Source organism: Monodon monoceros, unplaced genomic scaffold (genome assembly GCF_005190385.1).
Source record: "Monodon monoceros isolate NGI ecotype Baffin Bay Population unplaced genomic scaffold, NGI_Narwhal_1 Super_Scaffold_20, whole genome shotgun sequence".
In the NCBI taxonomy this organism is placed as follows: Eukaryota; Metazoa; Chordata; class Mammalia; order Artiodactyla; family Monodontidae; genus Monodon; species Monodon monoceros.
The window spans coordinates 91145204-91172185 of record NW_021703777.1 but is presented as its reverse complement, the minus strand read 5'-3'; the positions used below and the strand labels follow the sequence as shown (position 1 = coordinate 91172185).

The 26982-nt window shown below is 35.8% G+C and overlaps 1 pseudogene; it reads right to left on the bottom strand.

Moving 5' to 3' along the window:
* Positions 1–8894: 8894 nt before the first annotated feature.
* Positions 8895–26982, bottom strand: part of LOC114902437 — a 67766-nt pseudogene continuing 49678 nt past the window's right edge.

Here is a 26982-nt window from a genome sequence, read left to right as displayed (position 1 = left end):
CCTGCCGATGCAGGGGACACGGGTTCGTGCCCCGGTCCGGGAAGATCCCACATGCCGCGGAGCGGCTGGGCCCGTGAGCCATGGCCGCTGAGCCTGCCCATCCGGAGCCTGTGCTCCGCAACGGGAGAGGCCACAACAGTGAGAGACCCGCGTACTGCAAAAAAATAAAATAAAATAGGGGAAGGTAGCGTGTTATCTGGCTACAAAACGAAACAAAAAGGATACTGAATTGGGGTATCAGAAATCTCACCTTGGTTACAGTGATATTCTAGATATAACTATAAGGACTAAGAGTGACCTAATATTAACTAACATCCATGGAGTTTCCTGTGCTTCTCTTTCTGTCCTTCTCATTCTCTCTGTATGATACACCCATTCACTAGCCTCTCTGCCTTCCTCTCCTACTCTTTCATTTACATATCTGTTAACATTTATCTGGAAAAAGCGGAGCCAAATGGTTAAAAAATATTCACAGTGACCTTTTCATCTCTCCAAGTTGAAGTTTCTTTATTCCTAAAATGAGGATATTAATATATTGCTTATTTCCTAGAGCAGTTTTGAGAATGAAGGTGATGATGTATATGAGGTGCTTAGAACAGCCCCCAGCATATGGGAGGAAATCAATCACGTCCCTTATTATCATTATGTACTAAGCACTTAGAATTGATTCCTCAATTTAATGTCCCATATATTCTCTCAGGTGTGTTATAATTATCTATAATATTAAAGGATACTAGTAATCCCCCTTCCATCTGTAAAACTCTGCAACTCAATGTTATGTTTATGCATTCAAGTTACTAAGAAAAATATAAATTGTCCTTGTATACTGAAAACTCAAACTAGGAATACACACAATTCTCTCTCTCTGTCTCACTGTCTCTCTCTCTACTGTCTCTGTCTCTCCTGTCACATCTCATATAAGAGAAATATGATGCCCACATTTCAAGTTAATATTTCATTCTCCTGGTGGCTGTAGGTTATTGATTTCTAATTGGTAAGAAAGCCCAGGAAGCCAGCAGTGGCAAAGATAGAAGCTAATCTCATGATCGGTGTAATATGACCTCATTTGGAGCTGTTTAGACAGCCTGCTACTTGGTTTACTCAGCTTGCTTTTAACATGCTCATGTCGTATGTGGAGGAAAAGCATAGAGCAAGAAGAGTAGAAAGGAAATTAACAGCTGAGTTATAGCATCATATGCATTCAGTTTATTTCTTTCTTTGTATAGAATATCTTAGATGAAATGGGGATCAAGATTATAAAGAAGATCCAAAGAATATAAAAAAGATCATTTCCTTACAATAGAGAAGTATAGATGTGCACCATCAAAGATGAGCTCTTTGCACAAGCTACATTTTATAGCAAACATTATAATAGTTTGATTAGGAATCAAAATAGCCTGTAGTTCACTTGAGAAAATATCATGAAAGCTTATATGTCTAATGAAAATCTCAACAAATTCTTCAACTTCATAACAGTATCAGGTAAGAGTAGATTTAGCTATTGTTTAGTTTGAGGGAAGATTTTCTCGTAAAATGTTTGGATTTGGCACTATCTCTTGAGGTTGTAATATAATTAAATTTAAAAGCATTGACTCTTTCATTCTTTCAGGGTGTCTGCTCCTGTGAGCATATGATAAAAGTTATGGACCTTGCCATAAGAATAATATACATATGCACAGATATTTGAAATATTTCAGAATTCAATAACCTGATTTCCCCCTTTTCTGAAGTGCTCTCATTAACCCTTGAGAAGTCATGAACCTCTGCTTTTGAAACTATTGTCTTCCAAAGCTAAATGATTGTCCCAGGAAATCCAGATTTTCACTTCTCACTCTAATGCACAAAACATGCAAGAAAGTTTGTGGAATTTCAAAGATGATGGATTTTTAAAAGTCTACCTTAGTTTGCTAATTCAGAAGACAACAGAGCAAGTTAAATCATTTTGAAGGATAGAGATAGCTGTGTTCATCCAAAGTTCCTTCTCTTTCCTCTTGGAGATGCATTCTAGCTTTGTATAAGCTTTTTAGAGGTAAGTCTGGATTGTACAAAGAAAATAGACTTTGATATTAATTGTATATGAAACCCAGCAATGGGTCAGGCCCAAACATAACAAAAATGGGACATTCACAATAGAAAAAGTTGGCCAAAGCAAACACTCCCCTCTGACTCCTCTGCAGTCCATGAGGTACTATTAACATCATGGTTGGCTGAGCAAAAATTCTCAGGATATGAATTCTCCCAAGAGAGCCATGGCAAAGCCACCAGCCTCCAGGTTGAAGAAGTCAAAGAAGTCACAGGACTGGCAGGGCTGCCATCTGTTCTCTTTGTGCCACCATCTTTTTTATCCTCTGCACTTCAAACCGGCCAAGAGCTGATTTCTGTCTAGGGAGGGTTAAGATGCATGCAGGTGGCTTTACCACCTGTGACCATGGAGATTCGGCCAAAACAATGCTCTCTGGAATGCATGGCTGGGAATTTGGATAAATGCTAAGAGATGACTCAGAGACCAGAGCGGAAGAAGACTGTTTCAAAAGTGGGGAGAGAGCAGGGAAGGTGAAGGGCAAATAATACATATGAGTGATTCTCCTACCTCCTGCCTCTCTTTGCCTCTTAATTCATTGCATGATGGATGGTTGATTAAGTAAAGATATTGATACTTCATGTTAAAATGCACAGTCCTATTAAGAACAAATGATTTACACCTGGCATTTGTGTACTTTGGGTTTTACTTTATTCCTGAGACTGTTTTTGCTTCTATTTCCAGTGAATCTTCCTCCTGGGTTTTAAATTTAATGCTTCCTGTCAGAAAGACTTTTCTATATCTCCCTTCTGTGGGATGATGCAGACATCTGAAAAGGAGAGAAAAAAATACTTTGGATTATCATGCTAAAACACAAGCATCATGAGATATATTCATTTATTAAGTGCTTACTCTGTGCCATATGCTGTGGTGAGTATTTTACATGGATAGTTTGCAATCATCACAACAACTCTGCAAAAGGCTTTCATTACATGCATTTTCAATTGAAGAAACTGAGACACAGAGATATTAAATGAACTGACAATCTTATCTGTGAAGGAGAAAGACCAGAAAATACCTTAAAGGAGGGCCAGAAAGTGTGAGAATTAATAAAGGCCAATATTTGGGCCGTATAATCTCTGCCATGACTATTCCAAGTACATTGCATATACTTATTATTACCAGAATTATATGAGGTAGTCTCATTTTAACAGACGAAAAAACTGAGACACAGAGAATTCAAAGTCAATTTGATAGCAAGTCTCATGGCCCCAGAGAATACCTGAGTTCTTAGAGAATGGTGGGAACATAAAATAAAAGGAGGCTGGATTCCTGAATTTTTACAGTGAGAAAATCTTGCCCAATTTGGACACTTTGGAGAGTTATGTCAACAAGAAATAAATGTTTAATATGTTAAGCAACCGAAATATTGGTGTTTATTTTTAGAGTTGCTACCTTAACCTTAGCTAAGTTAATGATTATGATAAAGACAAAGATTATAGCAATTATTATATTTTCCCAAACACATAAATTTATTAAGAAGTAGAATCAGTATTATAACCTAGATATAGCTAGATTTAGTTCTAGTCATAGCTATATATATCTATATCAATCAATCAATAGATTATAGATAGATAAATAGGTAGATAGATCTATCTATACCCACATGTCTGTCTATCTAGTTATCTATCTATCCATAAACTTTTACTGTAGCATCAAACAATTCTGATATCTCTATTGTTTTAAATATATAGTTCTTATTCATGTACACAAGAGCAGCAATCTGCAGTTAGATTAGGCTTATCTGAGCTGTGCCAGGTTTCTGGACTATGCTGTGCTTGGTTCTATATGTCTCCTTATTTCAGAAACAAGGCTAAAATTATAGTTCTCTTCTGTGACATAATTTTCTTAAAATAGAGGCCAAATCAGAGACAGAAACGTGCACAAGTGCTTTGAAATTTTTGGTTCATATAGCATATAGCATACATAGCATTCATATAGCATACTCACATTTAATTGTCCAAAGAAAACCACATGTCTAAGCCCAAAGGCAATCAAGCAAGAGATTATATTCTCTCTAGCAGAAAACATGGCAAGTGCAGGGAACAAATGAATCATTAACCAATAATACATCCACTACATTTTGGGGTCCATATTCATTGCATTATGATACTTTAACAATAGCTATGGAAGAAGATGAACATCATCATATACTCCTAATAAAGCTGCTTAACTAATAGAGTGATCAGCTGACCTTATTAAAGACCAATCTATGCCCTTACCTATAGATAAGACACATATTGAAGATAGCATGTTAAAATGGGATATGGAAAAGAATACAGGGTGTTTTTAAGGAGGCATCTGAGCCATCATAATACAAATGTATGAATTTTTCTATTTGTGCCAAACAAATCATAAAAGCCACCACCTTAAAGTAATTTTTTAACTCTTCAAATTTGTACAATTCCATATGTGGAACTTACTAAATGAAAATTCAGTTAGTAGTTATGAATCTCAAAATGTATTGAATTTTATCATTAAGAACTAATATAATTTGAAATAATCACTTCCACTCTACCCAGAACCCTTAACAAAACTTTTTCTTCTCTTTCTTCTCTTTATAACATCTGGCTAGAAGAACACAGATATCTTCTTTGAAAACCATTTGGCGAGCAAGGCCACCCATGATTGAGGTCAGTCATACAACTGAATTTATCTCGCTAGTTTTAAAACATCCAATTGTTTGATGAAATTCAGTCTGGTATCTACCTTTTTCCCCTTCAAGCTGGAATAGTGTGTTCCTCTGTGTGTGTGTGTGTGTACTATAAGTTCCACTTATTGATACCAGTTAAGAAAAAACAATTAGAGAATGATGGCTGACTGGGTAAATTTTCCACATCTCACTTAGAAACACAGGTGTTGTGCTCTTATACAGAAGACATTGTATAAATGTAAGTTCACTGCAAATTAATTAAACAACTAGACATGTAAAGAATATATAAAATAGTTTGTATCGGTTCACTTTCATTAATGGTGGGCAGGATACACTGGATCTCTATTAAGTTAAAAAGACGTGCTGAAGGGTTAAGGGAATGGGAAGTTTTTATCTAATAAATATAAAGTTTCAAGTTTACTAGATGAATGAGTTTTAGAGATGTGCTATATAACATAGTGTCTATAGTTAACAGTATGATATTGTGCACTTCAAAGTTTGTTAAGAGGGTAAATCTCATGTAAATTATTCTTATCAAACACATACACACACAGAGACAAGCACACAGACACAAAACAACGGGACACACAGAAGTTTCAAGAGTTGTTGAATGCATATAATGTACATTACCTTAATTGTGGTAATGGTGTCATAGGTGTTTACATATGTCTAAGTTAATCAAATTGTACACATTAACTATATGTGGTTCTGTGTATATTAATTATACCTTGATGGAGCTGTTAAAGTTGCATATAGACTTCATTAAATATATCTTCACAACTGAACATTAATATAGGTGCTGTAATGCCAACTTACTTATGAGGCTCAGAGTTATTAAATGATAGTAACACTTGTATATATCAAAATACAGTCCACTTCTTCCTAGGTCTGTCAGAGTTTCTTTTGCTTCATGGAAGAAATTATACCTATTTCAATGAGTCTCCTAAGCACTACCTTGCCATGTGGCTGTGACTAGATTCAAAATAATAATAATAATAGTGATGATGATGATGATTATAATAGACACGATCTTCACCCTCTGAGAATTGATGGGTAATCTATATGACAGTAAGATGGACATAATACTCACAGTACATCAAGCAACTCAGACATCTTTAACCCCTTGGAAGGCACATGCTATTAATTAATAGAAATACAGTTCTTACATTTCAGTTCAAAATATATACATGTAGCATTTATCTCCAGGTCAATGGCTTAAGGAGGGATTAAGCAATTTAGTCTAAGGACAAGATCAGTTGACCTCAGACTGGTATTTCATTCTTAAGGTAGTTTGGGATAAAGTGGGTGGTATGGGGCTTCCGTGGTGGCGCAGTGGTTGAGAGTCCGCCTGCCGATGCAGGGGACACGGATTCGTGCTCCAGTCCGGGAAGATCCCACATGCCGCGGAGCGGCTGGGCCCGTGAGCCATGGCCGCTGAGCCTGCGCGTCTGGAACCTGTGCTCCGCAATGGGAGAGGCCACAACAGTGAGAGGCCCGCGTACCGCAAAAAAAAAAAAAAGGTGGGATGCCTTCTCTTTCACGTTATGTAACTTGGAGTACACTGTAAAGACTTAATTCTAGAAGAACTTAAAGCAATAAATTCTTATTACTTCCTTAATGGTTTTCTAAGAAGAGACATTAAAATTCTTCCACGTTAATCAGCTGCATGGGAGGAAAGAAATATATGAAAGAAAGAAAACAAAAATTTAAAATTGTATGTTCAAAACTTTAAAAAAATAATTGATGCTGTGATTTCAAAGACTCAGGGCAAAGTCAACATTGATCATAATCATGAAAAATTAGAAAGATCCTAAATATCCAAAAATAGGAAAAAATTACTCAAATTTTGACACATGTACATAATTTAACATTAGGAAGTTATCAGTAAAATATACTCTTTTTATACTACATATTGTGTGAATAGTGAAAATCCAAGCATAAAATATAGTGAAAATAGTGGAGAGAAACAAAATATATAACATAATGTAAACATTAGATATATCTGAGTGATAAGAACATTTAATTTTCCTTTTTTTTTTTTTTTTTTTTTTTTTTGCTATACGCAGGCCTCTCACTGTTGTGGCCTCTCCCGTTGTGGAGCACAGGCTCTGGACGTGCAGGCTCAGCGGCCATGGCTCACGGATCCAGCCGCTCCGCGGCATGTGGGATCCTCTCGGACTGGGGCACGAACCCGTGTCCCCTGCATCGGCAGGCAGACTCTCAACCACTGCGCCACCAGGGAAGCCCTAATTTTCCTTTTATTTAACAAATACTAATATAATACTAGGTGACAGGCATGAATTCAGCATCTTGTGAATATTAATTTATTTATCCTCCAAATAATTATATGAAAGAGGGGCTATGCATTAGTTTTCTATTGCTGTGTAAAAAATTACCTCAAACTTCGTTGTAGTTACACTTTAGCGGGGCTGCATTCTGATCTGGAGGCTCAACTAGGAAAGAGTCTTCTTCTGAGCTTATGCACATTGTGAGCAGAATTCATTTCCTGTGGCTTTATGAACCCTGGTTTCTGACTGTCAGTTGGAAAATATCTCCTCAGGTTTTTAGAAGCTGCCTGAACTCCCCTGCCATATGGTCCTCTCATAGGGCATTAAAGACACGGCTGTTTGTGTCCTCAGTGTCAGCAGGAAATCTCTCTTGCTGCAGTCCGCTAAGACAGAGACATATAATGTAATGGAGTCAGGGAGTGATAGTCTATCTTGTTTGCCATACAATGTAGCCTAATCAATGGAGTGACATCGCATCATTTTGACATATTCTATTGATTAGAAGCAAGTCACAGATTTTCCACGCAACCAGGAAGAAATTATACAAGGACATGACTCTTTGGAGGTAACCTTAATTTTCATCAGCCACATAATATTTTTCTTATCATTTCATGAATAAGAGAATTGAGATTCAGAGAGATTAAGTAGCTTGCCTATGGTTAAAAGTTAGTAGTAGGAAATGCCGGTATTTGGACACAAGCAATATGGATCTAAGATCCTTGCTCTTAATCTTACCTTTTCTAAAATTCAACGTACATTCAATATATAAATTGAGTGTCTCCAATGTGTTAGGCATTATGGTAACATTGGAACTACTGTAGCAGAAAAGATATAATCTTTACCCTCAAAGACTATGTAGTCTAGTGGGGAGATGATATAACCAGGTGAGCAACAAATACAATTGAGTATAAAGACAATGCAGACAAAGTGTGGAGTGCTGTGTAAGCCCAGAGAAGGGCCACCTAATCTAGAATTGTAGAATCAATGGAGACGTCCAAGAAAGCATGACATGAAATCTATGGTGAGATGAATGGATAGGAATGGAGATGGAGGGCAAGAAATGAGTGAAGGAAGCAGGTAGGCAAAGTGCTTCAGGAGATGGAAGCAACAATATTCAGAGGTACCATGGTGAGAGTAACATCACTCTGACCAGGAATTAAAAGTGTCTCCACAGCTTCAACCAAAGATTATGGGGCCATAATGGGAAGGGTAGATATAAAACTTCTGGGTTAGCAAGGGACTTGTGAAGGAACTTGGCTTTATATGAGAAAATGGGAAGTCATTGAAGAAAGTATTTTCTCAACTTATAAATATTTTACTGGCTGCAGATAGAAGGATAACTCCAGGCTTGGGGCCCAGCTAGAATATTGTTGTAATAACCTAGGCGAGAGATAATAATGGTATGGGCCAGGTTAATGAGATTTGGGTTGGACAGGGTTGATTCATTAAGAGACTATCTCTATGCCTTTTTGTCTTCCTTACAGTTTTCTGTATGTTTTCAGGATTATAAATAATAAGCATATCTCACTTTTAATGTCAGAGATACGTGCTTTTAATAAGGAGTCAAAGCAGATATTCTCCCCAAACACAGTGCTCTACTAATTTCCTACTAAAGTTAGGTTCATTTACTGAGAAGAATAATTTTTACCAGCTGGGGCATTTATGTATCTTTTTCTGCCTTCTTTCCTAAAGAGCTTAGGGTTTCATAATGAAAATCTGCTTCATTAGTTTTAATGGTTTCCCTGTCACATGGGTCTATCCAGAATTAGTTTTTTGTACTTATCTGTAGGAAATCAAAAGACCCAAAAACCTATCTTATAAGGGCCACGAGGCAGGAGTGCAGGAGTGTTCCCAGAAACGGGCCACAGTGCTTCTATTTCAGCTCGCTGGACTGCAGTGGCACATAAGGAGTGAGCAACTCAGTGTGAGTCTCAGCATTGTCTCCTCCCCAGATGCTCAAAGATATGTGATATAAAAAGCTTGGCACCAAGAGTCCAGAGTCCTGACTCCGGAGCATCTGCCCCATTTCCATCATCTCAGAATGTTCCATTGAATACCCTTGGTATATACATTCTCCCCAAGTTTTACAACAGTTTAACTTCTTCATTCTAAGTGGCACTGAGACTTGGATGTGCTTGAACTCTCCTCTGTCTGAAAAAAAAAAAAAAAACAAAACAAAAAACCTATTCGCAATCAATCATGCTGCACCCCCAAGATTAAGCTATTACCTGGAAGCAGTCTGAGTGATAGACAGTAGGCTAGATAATGACCATATAAAGATACCAAGTCTTAATCCTTGAAGCTTGTAAATCTTACCTTATTTGGGAAAATGTCTTTTGCAGATATAATTAAGGATTTTAAGATGTGGAGATTACCTTCAGTTATGCAGTTGGGCCCTAAATGCTATCACAAGTATCCTGATAATAAAGAGAGACAAAAGGAGATAACAGAAGAGAATGATGCTTGATGGAGCAGAGAGAAATGCAGCCACAATCAAGGAATGCCAACAGCTGCCAGAAGCTGGAAGAGGTGAGGAAAGGATTCTACCTTAGAGCCTCCAGCGTACTGCTTTGCTGACATCTTGATTTCAGGCTTTTAGCCTCTAGAACTGTTAGAAAACACAATTATATGCTTTAAGCCTCTACGTTTGTGGTAATTTGTTATGACAGCCCTAGGAAAGTAACACAGGAGGGATAAGATAGCGTTAGAACATTTTCTGTGCAAATTAAGAAAGGTGTTTGCTCTTTGAATGGACAGAGTTCCACAGACAACCAGCCTGGAGAGGAGGTACCTGGGTTGGATTTTAGCCTCCACTTATCTCTTCAGAAGGTACCTTTGTGAAGAAAACAACTTGCACCACAGTCCTAAGAGTGGAAGAGATAACAAGATTCTGGGTTTACACAAAGGCAGAAAGAGAGTGCAGAAATAAGAGTCAGGTGGCATGGAGGACACATTCCAAAAATCATGATTATAATTCTCACTTCAGAGTGTATCTCAAAAATGCTTCATGTGAATTATCTATGTGGCCTCACAGTATCCCTTGAGAAAGACACTAGCCCAGTTGCCTCTGAATTCTGTTAGATACTCTAAGAAGATTCACTTCCAAATATTCTCCTCTGTTTCTTAGTTTCCTGTCACCGTTGGGCTGACTAGGCAGAATCACTTTATTCTATAGAGAGTTTAATTAAGCAATTCTTTCAGGAAGCCCAGCAAGTCTAGATTGATTAAGATTGCTTTCAGAATGATATTTAATTGGGATAATGGTTTTCATTGGTTATTGATGGGGGAAGATTTGTTTGTGACTAGCTTAATTCCCTCTGGATGAGATCAGAAAGCTTTCCCCGGCCAGTATGTAGTTCCTCAGATAATTTGAAAAAAAATTATATTAGGCATAATTAGCGACTGAGAAAATGCTTGACTGAGGTGATCTAAGAATTTAGCCAAACCATCAAGAGTATAAACTCTCTAGAGGAGACACTCTAAGTGACAAACGATTTCCACAGAGTTGACTGTGAATTTCATGCTAAATTTTTGCTTTCATAATGTATACTACGGGTCAGAGGCAGACATTTGCAGCATAAGCAACAACTAGGAAGTCCGGAGTCCTGCCAAAAACAGAATTAGGCATTGGACACTCCATACCTTTAATCACTATGCTGCTCTGAGTAGAATTTTACCATTCTCATTTAACAAGGCTCAGAGATATCAAATAAATAATCCAAGACCACACAATGAGTAAATGGTGATTGGTAGCTTAAAGCTCAGATCCCTCGGAGTCTGATGCTAGTTCATTCATTCAGCAACTATTTAATAAATACCTACTGTGAACTAGGCACTTGGGATAAAGCAGAATAAAATAGATTCTGTCATCCGAAAGCATACATTTGAGTGTGGGAATCAGAGAGTGAAAAAATACAAAAGGAAATAAATTAAATATCAGGATATAGGAGAAGTTAAATGTCCCAAAACACACTGTTCTCTCATTTATTCTTTTCTCTTTTTTCCCCAAGATACTGTCTTTGTCAGGGACCACACAAGGTCATGGATTCAAACAAGAACTTTTAATAGTAAGTTTCCAGGAAGATATCCTCTAAGCAGACAAGGGCAATGTGAAGAGTGCCTCGTTTCTAAGAGGTTACAATGGTGATTTTATAAAGATGAGGTCTTTTTGGCGCAGGCTCAGCAGCCATGGCTCACGGGCCCAGCTGCTCTGCGGCATGTGGGATCTTCCCGGACCGGGGCACGAACCCGTGTCCCCTACATCGGCAGGCGGACTCTCAACCACTGCGCCACCAGGGAAGCCCCGTATTTTATTTTTAAAGGCATTTCTAATGTTATAATTTCATAGGAATTCCCCATAAAACAATCAAGAAATAAGTAATCTAGCAATGTCTGTTTCTTTTCATGATTAATTATTAAACAAACTTAGAATTTCCTTCAGAATTAATAATAAAACTCTCTGGATTTCAGTAGCATTCCAATTAGCAGATGAGTGTTTAAAAGACTAGATTAATCTGTGAGAGCTACCTTCATGTGTGCAAAACCCCTGCTTAATATTTGAATGACTATCTAGGTGTCATTCTGGTAGCAGAATTTTTAGAATGAGAAGACAAAAAGATCAACTTTGCGGGGTATATGTTTATCTTGAGATTAATAAGGAACATCAGGAAAGAGGATTCTATGCCCAGGGTATTCAGAGAGAGTGATTTTCTTATCCTATTACAGTATAGCTAATTTCTTAATTACTCTAGATTTCTTTCTGATACATTTAACAAACTGAATAATAGGTCCATTCACTCCCTTGTTAAATAATTTCTTTTCTATATAGCTGGTTGACAGCTGAATTATTGGTTGAGAGTAACTCTTGGCTTTTAAATAATTCAGATTAAGGAAAATAGAAATAAAATCTCTGGGAAGAGAATAGCTGAGTGATGCTTGTAAAATAGCTGAAGATGTATTTGTTCACTTCGGCTGCCAAAAAGCCCCAAAAGAAATGAAGAAAATATGTCTTAAAACAAGGTGGCAGGGCTAGATCAAACATAACTTTCATAGCAAATATTGAATTAAAAACCCCACAAAAGTATATACTATGTAAAAGCAAAAAACTGGAAGCAATGTGATTCAGAAAAGTTTAAAATTAAAGGATGGGCAAAAGCATAGAAAATAATATAAAACTACAAGAGACTTAGGCAGAAACACAGTATTATGAGTTATTAATAAGTTTCTTTTTTACATCCACTTCCCAATTTAAGCAGACAAAGAATAATAAGAACAATATAGAGAATGTATTTTTAAATGGCCATAAAAAGATCATATAATAGATCAAAATTAAACAATATTTATTAAAATTCTAACTAGTGGAATTAGTACATCTTGGATACTTTGATACAGATGGCCTGATTTCCCATTCCAGCTCAGCCACCTTGGACAATTCCCATAGTCTTTCCATGTCTCAGCATTCTCATTGTAAAATGGAAATTATAATGGTACCTACCTTATAGGGTTATTGTATGTGTTAAATGGTTAATGATAAGTAAAGCTCCTAGAACATTGTCTGGCACTATATAAATGTCAACTGTTATTATTTCTAGTTCTCTTCCTATCAAATAATAATTTCTCTGTTCTGTATATCTCTTTTCTGCAATCACTTATTTTTCTTTTGCTTCTGCATTCTGGAGGGCCCTTACAGCTTTGCTGCAGTTCTCAGCAACGTCAGTTCTTTATTACCTACAAATATATTTCAATTTTGCTATTGTATTTCATATAACCTCATATTTTCACACAATAGTCTGATTATTTTCATCTCTGAAATCAGTTCATCATATCTCCATATGATATCTTATTCTCAATTTATTAAAAACACATCTTCTTGCAAATATCTTATGATATTTAGGTAATGCTTTCTAAAAGTTTAATTTTTTAAATGATTATTTTCAGAGAACCTTATTTTTCTGAATTTTAAGACAACACAACCTTTTCACACATTTCCTTGAAAACAGATAGAATAACTGTGTTCACTTGTGATATATATTTACAGTCTTCATCTATTCACAGAGAGAATAATTGGGTCTGTAGTATTTTTCATCATGCAATCAGTGACTTAACTTCTTTTAGCCATCAGATATCCATTCAATTTTCAATAAAATATATACTGAGGACTTACTAACTTACAGACACTGTTCTTGATGATGGGGACACATGAAGCACAGGTCAGAAATGATTACTGCTTATATGATGGACAGACAGCTGACAAACAATATATGCATATATAAAATAATGTTAGTACTAGGAAACAGAAAGCAGGATAAGGGGCTGGAGAGTTACAGAGAATAGAACGGAGGGGGAATGTGACTAGACAGAGAAATGAATGAAGAAATGGAGGTCTTCTGTGATCAACTGGGCATAGAGAATTCCAGGCGGATGTTCAAGGCTAGTGCAAAGGCACTGAGGTGCAATAGGGTTGGTCTGTTTGAGAAACAGCCGAAGGTCTGGTTAGCTAGAGCAGAAATATAAACCCAAAGCTCTTGTGTGCAGGCTTTAATTAAATTACTGATACCCAACAGATTCTTGACTGTCCTGGAGCTCCTTGCATGAGGAAGAGAAGTTTCTTGCCCTCACTGTTAGGTTTTCTGACTGAACTAGAGTCAAATGCACTTTTTCGACTTTCTGAGGACTGAGGTTAAGGGAACTCTTTCACCTTCCAATTTTCTGATCAAATACACCCTCTATATTCCACAATTAGACACAATGGGGCGAATAAAGGCAAAACCTTTCTGTGGTATCTGAGAGCACATCCTATTCTGCATTAGATTGGAACATATGCCACTTGCAGAATTATGTGTTTTTCTAAGTCTATTAACATTCACAGCATTGATAGCAGGTTTATCCATACTGAACATATGCTCTTCGATAGTTTTTAATACATAGACCTATTGTCAATTTTTGCTTTTTTACATTTCTTAGTTAATAGAGAATTTCAAAGAGACACATACCAGACCAATCCATCCCTGTGTTCACCTGTGAATTTTGAGGGAACAGCTTTGAGGAGTAGATGATGGATTTTTTTTTTAACATCTTTATTGGAGTATAATTGCTTTACAATGGTGTGTTAGTTTCTGCTTTATAACAAAGTGAATCAGTTATACATATACATATGTTCCCATATCTCTTCCCTCTTGCATCTCCCTCCCTCCCACCCTCCCTATCCCACCCCTCTAGGTGGTCACAAAGCACCGAGCTGATCTCCCTGTGCCATGCTAGATGATGGATTTGATTCAACAGTTCTTGAAACCTTCCATTTAGAGCTCTCTGGTGTGTAGCAGAACTCAGGGGAGAAGTCAGGTTTGGAAATAGAGATCTTTGAGTGATTCACATAGAAGTGAGAGTTTTTCATTCCCTGAAGCAGCGTGAATATTTATCATTTTAACAGTCCCTGTGCTTGGTGAAAGGCTGTCTAAGTGGCATTGATCATATTTATCTCCTTTACTTTGCTTTACTTAGCTGACCCCTTCTCATCCTCTAGGATTCTATTCAAACATTTTCTTCTCATAAACTCTTCCCTGATCAAACAATCTATCATGGGGCATTTTGTGTTTGTTTATCACCTAGTGACTACCCCTTTTATCTCATAGCACTATCCTACATGTAATTATATATGTTTTTGTCTTTTTATATAACACCTGTCTCCATCATTAGATTTCAAGGTCACTGACAACAGGGTTGATGTCTGTTTCATTTATCACTGTACTCTAAGCTTATCACAATGTTTGCCCCATATGAAATGTTAATTATTATTTGTATTTAGAAGGAATGAGGGGAAGACCAAATAACATAGAAGGTGTTTAATACATATGTATTCAATGAGTGCATTATGAGAGAAAGAAAGGGAACAGGAGATGAAGGGAACTGTGGAAGAAAATCACATCACCAAGAAAATAAAAACAAAAAACACACCAAGAAATAAAAGTAGAAAATGAGAAAAGAATTGGGTTTGGTCAGCCTAGTGTTATTCAATACTAGCTTCCTGTTTTTTGTGGAAAATCTTCTAAGAAATATATATTATAGTTAAGTATGAAATTTATATTTCATCACCAAGAAATTTCTAGTTAGCACCAATATTCCTACCATAATAACAGTAGACAAATCACCTCACCTACAAAATAATATTTCATGCTTTATGTGTAAGATACAAGAGAGAGATTCATGGAAGACTCATGTCTTCTAAATTATACATCTACCAAAAGAGGAATTAGTCTGGTTTTGGTAAGAAAGTGGGGGGGACCAAAGAGGTATGGTGAGGTGAGGGGATATTAAAAATATCAACTTGCTCAAAGCTCTCTATGAGAGATCAGGGAAAGTAGAGAATATAGGTTGTGTTCAAAGATAAACTGAGGCATATTAAAAACCTGAAGAGTTTATTTGACCAAAAATCCATTGGAATAGGGTAGCGCCAAACCAAAAGTAGTTAGGAGTGCTCCAACTATAGGAGTTGGGGAAAACCTTTTGTACAGAAAAGGCAGGAAACAAAGTAAGAAAATTATTGATTGACTATAGCGTAAAGCCCAGTTGGCTGTTTGCAATTGGTTGTCCTTAGGTTTTGATTTTGTAATCTTGAGGTATTTAAAAGTTTAGATTTTGGTTTTCTCATGTAGGCCACCACTGCATTAGAGTCACCTCAGTTTAATATGGCCACATTGTTTAATTAATTTAACAGTTTTAAAAAATTGTTTTTTCTAGAGAAGTGGAGAAAGAGCAAGAAATAATTACTATGTTATCTTATAAAACATAAGAGGTTTTAGAAAGGTCAATTTTCAGTTTCTTAAGGAACCTATATACTGTTTTCCTTAGTGGCTGCACCAATTTACATTCCCACCAACAGTATTGGATGGTTCCTTTCTCTCCACACCCTCTCCAGCATTTATTGTTGGTGGATATTTTGATGATGGCCATTCTGACTGGTGTGAGATGATATCTCATTGCAGTTTTGATTTGCATTTCTCTAATAATTAGCGATATTGAACATCTTTTCATGTGCCTCTTGGCCATCTGCTTATATGCGGAATCTAAAAAAAAAATGATACAAATGAACTTATTTACAAAACAGAAACAGACTCACAGACTTAAAGAGCAAACTTATGGTTACCGGGGGGAAGGGCGGGGAAGGGATAGTTACGGAGTTTGGGATTGACATGTACACACTGCTATATTTAAAATGGATAACCAACAAGGACCTACTATTGTAACACAGTGAACTCTGCTCAATATTATGTAACAACCAAAATGGGAAAAGAATATGAAAAAGAATAGATACATGTATCTGTATAACTGAATTACTTTGCTGTACACCTGAAACTAACACAACATGATCAACTATATTGCAATATAAAATAAAAAGTAAAAAAACCCTAAAAAAGGTGGAAACAGGTCAAGATTTCTCTTATCCTGCTTGAGGACAATTGGACAGGGAGAATGTTTCCTAAACAAACTTCTTCCTCAGTTAGGGGTTCATGCTTGAAAACTGATAGAAAACAGGAAGAACCAAGAAATTAAAAGGAAAGACAGTTCCTGCAAGATTTCCATGACTCTCTTGCAGATTCAAGTACTTCAGGGCCTTCCATGCAAATTAAGCCTCCAACATAAAACACTGGTCCCAGAGGAGGGAAAAGAATTTAGTCTAAGTACGTAGGGCCCTAGTTGTGAATGGCTCATCCTAAGAAAGCAAGCTAGGTGTAGTCTAACAATATTTTTTTTCTTATCAGTTGCTCAGTGAACACAACAGGAATGCAGGTGTGGTAGAAGCAAGCTCAGCTAACAATTCACATGGAAACATCTTAGTAATGGACAAAAGTAGAAAAACATTGTCTCACATTTTAGAATATTGAGGAAAGAAATATCACAAAGTCACCATCAAAAGTAAATTGTGAAATCATATGATATTTGTCTTCTTCTGTTTGGCTTACTTCCATTAGTATGATAATCTTTAGGTCCATCCATGTTGCTACAAATAGTATTACTTCATTCTTTTTTATGGCTGGGTAATATTACATGGTATAAATATACCACATCTTCTTTATCTACATGATATTGCTTATATGTGGAATCTAAAAAAAAATGATACAAGGGAACTTATATACAAAACAAAAATAGACCCACAGACATAGAAAACAAATTTATAGTTACTAAAGGGGAAGTGGGGGGAGGGATAAATTAGGAGTTTGGGATGTACATATGCACACTACTATATATAAAATAGATAACCAACAAGGGCCTACTGTTTAGCACAAGGAACTATACTCAAGGAATCTGAAAAAAAAAAAAAAAAATATATATATATATATACACACACACACATATATAAGTGAATCACTTTGCTGTACACCTGAAACTAACACAGCATTGCAAATCAACTATATTTCAATTAAAAAAATAAGTTTGAAATAGTCAGTTGCAATAAGCAGAGTGGGGAATAGCAGAATGAAGGAGGAGAGAAGACTTTCAATAGAGAAGATTTGGGAAATGCATAAAGGCATTCTGCCTTCCAGAGAAAGAGCCAGAGCTAAATCTACTCTGCTCTCTACCCTGTACTCTAACTTGACCTCTTCATATAAACTTTGAAACATGTGGGCCTTTGAATTTTTCAATGGCATACAAAATAAGAAATCCCAAGAGCGAAGATCAGATTTAGAGCCTAAAGAAAAAGAAGAAAATATATTTTTCACTTGAGATAATTTATTACTATTATTTTCACTAATGATAATTACAAAGAAGTTTTCCTTTTCCACAGAAAGCTTTCATTCAGGAAGGACATTGGAATTAAGGTTTAAGTTGATTGGAAACAAAAAGTACAATAATATTCATTTAAGAATCTACTTGACATATTCCAGGCACTCTTCCCTTTCTCTGTTTCAGGAATGAGGGAGGGATTTTTTTGGCTTTCCTGAGTTCTGAGCCTCTAAAGAGAAAGGAGCAAAACAGCTAAAAGAAACCAGAGGAGAGCTGTGGTTCATAATGGGGCTCACAGGACTCCAGAGTGAGGTATTGGGGCTCGAGTGACAGCATTTCCTTCCCAAATGCCTTTACTCAGGTGTGAAATGGAAAGAGTTCCTACTTCATTTGTTTGTCTCTTGACAATTATTCCCTCCAAATATCTTCTTTATACATGTGTGTTAGAATGATGAATTACCACATGGTTAAACCCAGAAATCTCTAAAAATAGAATCACCTTCAGTAAGTCATGGAAAAGCCAAGCCTCCAGGATACAATTTATGAAAACAGAGATAATGAATAATAATTGGAACCTCGTATTTATTAACAGCTATGATATCTAATATTCCTGGTATAGCCTCTTAATCACATTAGAAATGACTCACTGGTGCTCTTTAAGTCCAATAATTGCACTAAAGGCTTAGCTAGATTTCTGGTTTTCTTGGCAGATAAAGGAGACTCTGACCTCTGCTCTTGCTGAGATGTGGTCCTTTCATGAAAATCCAATACTTAAAAAAAATCTTTTTTGCTCCTCAATCAGTTTAATTTTACTTTAAAAAGATCTCTACCACTTAATGCCTTAATAGAATTCCAGATGAAGACCCCTTGTCACCTGTATTACCTATATACCTGAGATAGGGGAGCGACCCATAGGATCTTCAGCAGAAGTAATGGTGACCTTTGTAAAGGGCTAGAACATTACATATTTAATAAATACATGAATAATTGACATCTGGAAAACATTGTTCTGGTCCTATGACGGCTACAAAGGTCATATGGATCAGAAATGTTGTTTAGAAGCTCACGGTTTTGTAATGGATATGAAATGTGTGCATAAATAACTCAAATAATAGTCAGAACTAATATAAATCCACCCTAAACAAAAACCCAATATGAGAATACAAATCAGAGAATAGCAGCCATAGAAGTTAAAACAAGCAAAATGTATTCCTCCTACAGAAAATAGGGATGTTTGAAATGAAGAATAGGGCAAGTTCTAAATGGAAAGACAAGATGTAAGAGAAAGTAAGGGATATTTTTGATATAAGGAACAACTCGGTCAATAAAGATAGGCTAGAAATTATAAGGATATTTATCCCAGGTTTCTAGGGTCATAGAATATATTTTCACCAATGGCAATAAAGTGGGAGAATTACTTTCTGGGTCATGAAAATTTTTGGATGCATGTGAAGAATTAGGAGTGCTGAGTGAAAGCTTCTTTGAAGGAGACTACCTGAGGCCTTTATGTGATTAGAGCTAGACACTTAGAATATTAATCTGTCAATAGTTATTAAGGTAGATTTTGGTGGTTAGAAACTGAGCGAAGTATTCCAACTAAGAGATTACTGTTGTGAAATTTTTGTAACAGTACCATTAGAGTGGCAAATATTAATATTGGCACCTGATTAGATGGCAGACACAAAAGTCCAGGAAAAAAATGCTATGAAATATTTTATTTAGGGTAAAATTATTACATGTCTGTTCTACAAAATACTAATTAAAAAGAGTTGCTATACCTAAAAGTGCTCTCTGGTGAAATGTGTTGAGTAAATAATAAAAAGCCTTCATTTTATTGACTGGCCTTGTCAAGAGAGTGGTATTATAAATGTTGATATCTAAAGACTAATAATGATGATGATTTCAACAACACTGTGTCAAACAGTGTGCCAAACTCTTTATATGCATTATCTCATTTAAATCCATTAGTGGCTTTATGAAATAGGTATTATTATTATGCCCATTTATGAGCAAAAATCTTCAGATGCAGATAGCTTAATAATTTACCTAAGGTCACATGGCTTATATGTCATGAATCTGCAGTTTGAACACAGGCAGTAGACTCCTAACCTACATTCTTAACCATGATGATATAATTACTAAGAAATTATTTGTATATGTGATTTTAAAAGTATTTAATAGAGGGTTAAACTGTTATTAAAAATGTAAAAATAGAAACTCCCTAAATGCTCTAAATTATGGAATAAATACACCCTTTTTATGAAATAGTGTTAGTAGGCATCAAAACCTATATTTTCAAGTACTAGTCATGTCACCTGACTATAACCAAGTACAATATTAAGTGAGAAATACAGCACACAAAACAATATATAGTGTGATTTTGTAGCTGATTACATAAAAAAAGTAAAAGAAAGAGAACAGCACATCTGCACATTTTTCCTAACTGATATGTTTATATGTGAGTTCAATTTTTTCATATTTTTCTCTATTTTCTAAATAAACCATAATTAGCATGTATTACTGTTATAGTTATTTGAGTTTTATAATCAACATTTGAGCATTTTCATCGTAGAACATTGTCTCTAAATAGGATAGACAATGATCTCTACGTTTATGTTATCCACCAGCTGAAATCTCTCTTAATCACCATCCATTCCTCTTAAAAGAAGATCCAAACCTTTCAATGGCCTCCAAGGCAAAAGTCAGAATGAGTAGGTGATCAGGCCAGTCTGGTTCAAGGAAAGTATTTTGCGAGATGAGATTGACTTATTAAAGTAGGGCCAGATGAAAGAAAAGCAAACCATGTGTGGCTATAGCTCTTCATATGGGACATCATCAAAATCATGGTTCCACCTTTGCCTGAGCTGAGGAAAGGTGACAACATTTTGTTTTCACCTAATTCCTTACATACCTGTATTTGTTTGAAGTTTTCCATTTTGTGTGTAATCTAAACTGCCAAGAGAACCCCATGTTTTATTGCTTTCATATATTAGCGGGCATTAAGACACTAGTGACTAGTCTTTGAGAAATAGTCATGGTAAATCTGATATAACCTAAGTATTATGTCTTTCTCAGAGTTAACCATGTCACCACAGATTACTGAGCAATCATTTTAGTTACAGTTAGAAAATCCATTTCAGACTGGCGATTTTCTTTCTCTTTTCTTTTTACTTGTTCTGTTGTATGACTAGGGGTCAGGGACCCATTTCAACATATATAACTTTCAAAATTAAACTTGGCTAAAACAGTGAGACTTTATTTTCAAACAATTTGTTCAATGTTGTTAACACAAACAGATAAAGTTGGATTGTTTAGCAAGTTGATTTTTTTTTTCTTCAAATTAAAGGATTAGTTTGAACCATAAAAGGAAGACAGTCTTAACTGTTAGTAAATATGAGAGCTTTTCATATTCAGGGAGATTTTGAATATTTAAAATACATTTTTTGTTGTTTTCCTATAAGTTTAAAACATCAAACATTAACATGCAGAAAACTTAAACCAAATGTAAAACAAAGAGTGGAATATATTTTCTATGTAAGGAAGAGAGATATTTTTACTAAGAATACGCAGTGGGAAAAGGAGAATCAGTAACTGACAGTTTAAATTTTTAAGGGTGAAGAGAGAGAGCCATCTGTAGTTAATCAGCATAAACCTATAGCTTGCCTTAGCTCCACAATTAAGATACTCATAAAAATCCACTGTGTAAGAGCTTTCCTGAATCATAATTTAACCACTATACTCTATCAAAGACTTTTCTATTCTTCAATTTAAGATCACCAAGAAAATACATGAAACAAATAGGTGCTGAAAAAAATATTTACCAGTTGGCTGTTACTTTTCTTCTTGTTAATATAAGTGATAAGAAGTAATTATTTTAATGATTTGATCATTCTAATTTTATAATTTATATTATTTATTAATATGTTATATAATAATAACAGATGAAATAGATTTATGTTTCATAAATCAAATTAAAAGAAACTTTAGATGTTTTAATTTTGGAAAAAGCAATTATCATATCACCATAATAATAATGTATGGGAAACTATGGACTCTAGCTCTAGTGTGCTTGAATTTTAGGAGACAGATTTTCATTAACATATGTTCCATTTCATTTTGTTGCATTTTATATATATCTAAAATATTATCAAGTTTCAGAAAATATAGAAGATATATGGATGGATTAAAAAACAAAATACAATAAAGAAAAATTGTTAACTTGGAAAAAGGTGGAATTCAAACTCAAACACTTGAACAGTGGATTGGTGAAATCAATAAAAAGCTTTTATCACATATTCATGTCTTTTACAACAGAGAGAAGAATTTTAGTAAATGAGGCAGAAATGAGATTTGGAGCTTAGCAGAAACAGGACATTCAGAGTCACTAGATAGTCAAAGAAATATTGGGGAAGAAAATGACATTTTCAACGTTTCCTGAAATGATGTCTAACCTAATTTTATTTAAATCTCTAAAAGTAACATAATGTCAGTGGACATCTGGATTAACCTGAAGAAAACCCTCAGTCGATACGTTTGAGAGAGAGAAAAGAACAAAGAAGCTGTGACAATATTGATGAGAACTTCAGTGGAGGGTACAGAATAATAAAAGCTTGGTAGAGAAAGATGCAGTTAAATAAAGAGACAATTATGTATGGCTATAACATAGATGAGCAAATGATCTTCTATAAGCAAACTTAAAATGTTAACAGTGGTTGAGTTTGTGAAGCATGAGGCTCTCAGAAGAGTAAAAAACAAAGAAAAATAGTGGCCAAGAGATGTATAAGGGCACAGTTAGGAAGTACCCTTACTCTAGAAGGGACTGGAATAATTAAGTACCATCCTATGCATGGATTAAGGAAGACTTTGTACAAGGGGATTCTGTAGAACACTTACTTGCCTGTGAAAAGACCTGCCCCTCCCCAATTAGGAGAAAAGTAGCTCTGTACTCAAATCAGCTTGGAAAGTGCTGTAGAACATTGCCACACTCCTCCATGGAAATTCATAATTCATATTAGCACACCACAATTCCTGAAAAATTGTGCATTGAAAAATAAATATTTTAAACCAATTTACCTTTATTTAACACAGTGTTAAAGCCTCTTGCAAGGGACATCATTTACTCTCCCATGAAAGTGTAATAAAAGTTGTAAAATAGTAATTTTTTTATTTGGCCGAGTTGGGTCTTTGCTGTGCGTGGGTTTTCTCTAGTTGAGGCGAGTGGGGGCTACTCTTCGTTGCGGTGTGCAGGCTGCTCATTGTGGTGGCTTCTCTTGTTGTGGAGCACGGGCTCTGGAGAGCAGGCTCAGTAGTTGTGGTGCATGGGCTTAATTGCTCCACAGCACGTGGGATCTTCTCGGACCAGGGATCGAACCCATGTTCCCTGCGTTGGCAGGCGGATTCTCAACCAGTGCACCAGCAGGAAAGTCCCAGAAAATAGCAAAGAGAACGTTCAAAAATTTAAGCCTATACTGAGCTGAGTTCCTGTGATTTTTCTGAACAGTAAATTATATTTTCTGGAAATATCCATATTGTGTGTGTGTGGTAACAATTTTCTTCCTGAACTGATACTGGGTTTTGGACTAGAGTAGAGAGCAAGCCAAGTAACAGGTGCTGCCAAATAAGAATGAAATACAGAGTAGGCCTTCCTTGTCCCTTTCTCATCCACTCATGGACCCTACAACAAAAACCAAGACCAGTAGTGGCAATAACTGGACTTAGAGGGTCTTCTCTTTGAATTTGCACAGAGAGAGGACTTCTAGCAAAAGCCATACAACTAGTTGCTATTCTAAGAGAATAAATAACTTGTAGTATACACATATGATAGAATAATACTGAGTAAGAAAAAGGAGCAAACTATTGACACATGCTACAGTAAGGATGAATCTTGAATATTATATTGACAAATGAAACCAGAAGAATATATGCTGTATAGGTCCATTTATATGAAGTTCTAAAACAGGTAAAAATAATCAATGATGAAAACAGATCAGAAAAGTGCTTGCTTCAGGAGATTTGTTGGCTGCCAAGAAGCACAGTGGAACTTTCTTTGGGGGATGAAGAAGTTCTATATCTTGACTGTGGTATAGGTTACATTGGAGTATGTATCTGTCAAAATCCATCTAATTGTACACTTAGGATCTGTGCATACCATTATATGTAAATATCACGTTCCCCTATAAAAAAGAAACAATAAACAAGTTTAGGACTCTAGTTAGTAAAGTTTCTTTTTTTAATAATTATATGGGTTAGAAATTCAGGAACTACTTTTTATGTAGTTTTAGCTTAAGAAGTGAGTAAATATATTAAAGGTAACAGGAGACAAATTTCTCGCTATTGATTATGAAGTTCTTCATATAAAAATGTGTTAGACTAAATATACTCTGCAGAGCTGGAGTGGAATTGAAAATCTCAGAATGTATTCATATTTCATAAACACATACATGCACATGTACATATGTAATAAATGCACACACACATATATGTAGATACATATACAAATACAAATATATATATTTTTGGAATTCTGTCTGGAGAAAATGGATTTAGTGCAGAATCATGAACATGGTAACCAAATAATCACTATGTCACCCACAGCTTTTAAAACTTTCAAAAAATTGTTGAGGATTCAGAAGGAAAAGGGAGATCATACACTTTACAATAAAATGATAAGCTTTTTAGCTCAGGGAATCAGTTTTATACTGTTTCCTATTCTCCACATTAGCATTACCTACAAAGTGCTAAGAGCATGATAGCTTCTTGATTAGTACATGCTAGTTATAGCATGTACTGATCGAGTAACCAGTGCTGATTGGGTAAGGAATTGTGGTTTCCTTACTGGCTTTAGAGACAGAACTTGTCTACATTTCTTAAGAGAGGTGAAGGAAGTGATGAAAGAAATAGCATGGACATTTAAAAATATGTCTGCAAAGTCTCTTGACACTTCTTTCATTGAGATAGGGATCTGTGTGCCCCCTCCTTAAAAATGGGTGTATCGTTGTGGCTGTTTCAACCAATAGAGTCCAGCATTCAACAGGACAAAATATTAGCAACTCCTGAAGCTGGATCTTAAAAAATGATGTAGCTTCAGCCTTGATCACTGGAATATTCATACTTGAAATCTTTAGATGCCATGTAAACGCTATGGCAGCTTGGGGCTGTCAAGCTGTGAAGAAGCTGAAAGTAGCTCAAATGGAGAGACTACATGTAGAGGCTTTGAGACCCCACAGACATACACACACACGTGCACACATGAACATATGTCCCCTTACACACACACTCACACACATGCCCAGAAAGCCCCAGTTGTTCCAATCACCTGATGTTCCAGTTCCAGCCACAGTCTGGCTGGAACTGCATGAGAGAACCCAAACCAGAACTCCCTATTCTGAGTGTTTCCCAATTTCCTAATCCACAGAATCCAAGACAGCATGAGAGATAACACAGTGATAACTGTTGTTTTAAGCCAATAATAAGTTGTTACATAGCATTAGATGGCCAGAACAAATGTGCTTCTTCTTTGTTTTTCTTCTTTTTCCTCATACGACCTCAAATTTAATGATGTGTGGTTACATATAGTGTCTGAAATGAGTGTAAAATTCAAGGGTCTTTAAGTATACAATAACCAGAAAATACCCACCTATATTCACTAATGCTGGGTTCTGCAGAGAAAAAGAACCAACACACTTATATAGACTTATTTTAAATAATTGGCTCACGTAATTGTGGAGGCTAAAAAAGTCCAAAATCTGGTTGGAGACACAGGCTGGAGATCCAGGAAAGAGTTGCAGTTTGAATCCAGGGGCAGTCTGCTGGTGAAAAAGGGAGAGTTGATGATGCAGAAAAAGTACAAAGGAGGTCTGTTGGCAGAATTCCTTCTTGCTCAGGGAAGGTAAGTCTTTTGTTCTAGTCAGACCTTTAACTTATTAGATGAGACCCACCCACATTCTGGAGGGTAATCTGCTTTACTCTAAATATACTTATTTAAATATAAATCTCACCCAAGAATCATGTTTACATCTAGAATAGTGTGTCACCAAATATCTGGGCACCATGACACAGCCAAGTTGGCACACAGAATTAACAGTTACACTACCTAAGTAAAAAGCAAGGTGATCTCTTTTGATACAGGGTCAAATTTCTTCATTAATTGCTTGAAAGACAGAAGGGAAGTTTTTTAACCTTTCTTGCCTCATTATCATTCTGTATGACATTAGTTTAGTAATACAATTTATAAGGATGTTATAAAATTATAAATAAAAGTTGCTAATATGTCTAACACATTTATGCCTGACATACAGTGAGCATCAATGAATGGTAACACCTGTACTCTTCACTTTAATATATGTCATGGACAAACAGAAATATATAACAATAGGATTGGTACCTTGGGGGTCATCTAGTCCATATTTATGTCAAAAACATCTTACTATTCTTTTTATTCATTGAATAGAAGCCAGAATATGAAAGGCAACAATGCAATACCTGTGCAACGAGGTGTCCCACATCCTGGCAGTACTAACTGATCCATTTAGTTGAGCCCTTTAGAGGCAAGGAATCCCTCCCAACATAATATTGTCAGCAGCCACTACTAACAAATATGATTTGATATTTACGATGAAACAATGGTTTCCTGACTATGGTCCAGTAACTCCACCATCATTAAATATACACTCCGGACCTCCTACTATGTGCCATGCCCTGTGTCCTTTTAACATATGCTACCTACTCTTCACATTTATTAATTTCCCTCTAAGCTTTATGTATGCATGTATAGCGTTGCTTTAAAAAAGTAGCCTCGTAGACACCTTATATTTGTTACGTACTACTTTATCCTGGATGCATTTATGAAAGGAAAGGTGAGGTTATGAGGAAGATGTGGTGTAAGAGAGAAATTTACCTGGGTACAATTACTGAGATAATTTCCAAGTCCTGGGGCCACCTTTGGGAACTAAGATGAAAGAGACAACAGTGAAATATAATGATTCAAGGAATTCAGTTCAAGGGGTACAGTAAAGATATAATATTCCAAACATAAATTGACCAATTCTGTTTCTGTATAGTTCAATAAAATACTAAGCATTGGGTAAGTCCAAACCAGAATAAGTTGTCTTAGAAGTAGACTATAACTGTAATTTGTTAAAATAAATAATGAATATTGGGGAAATATGAAGGCAAATTTCTTTATTCACTAAGTATCCATCAACAGATTAATGGATAAAGAAGATGTGGTATGTATGTGT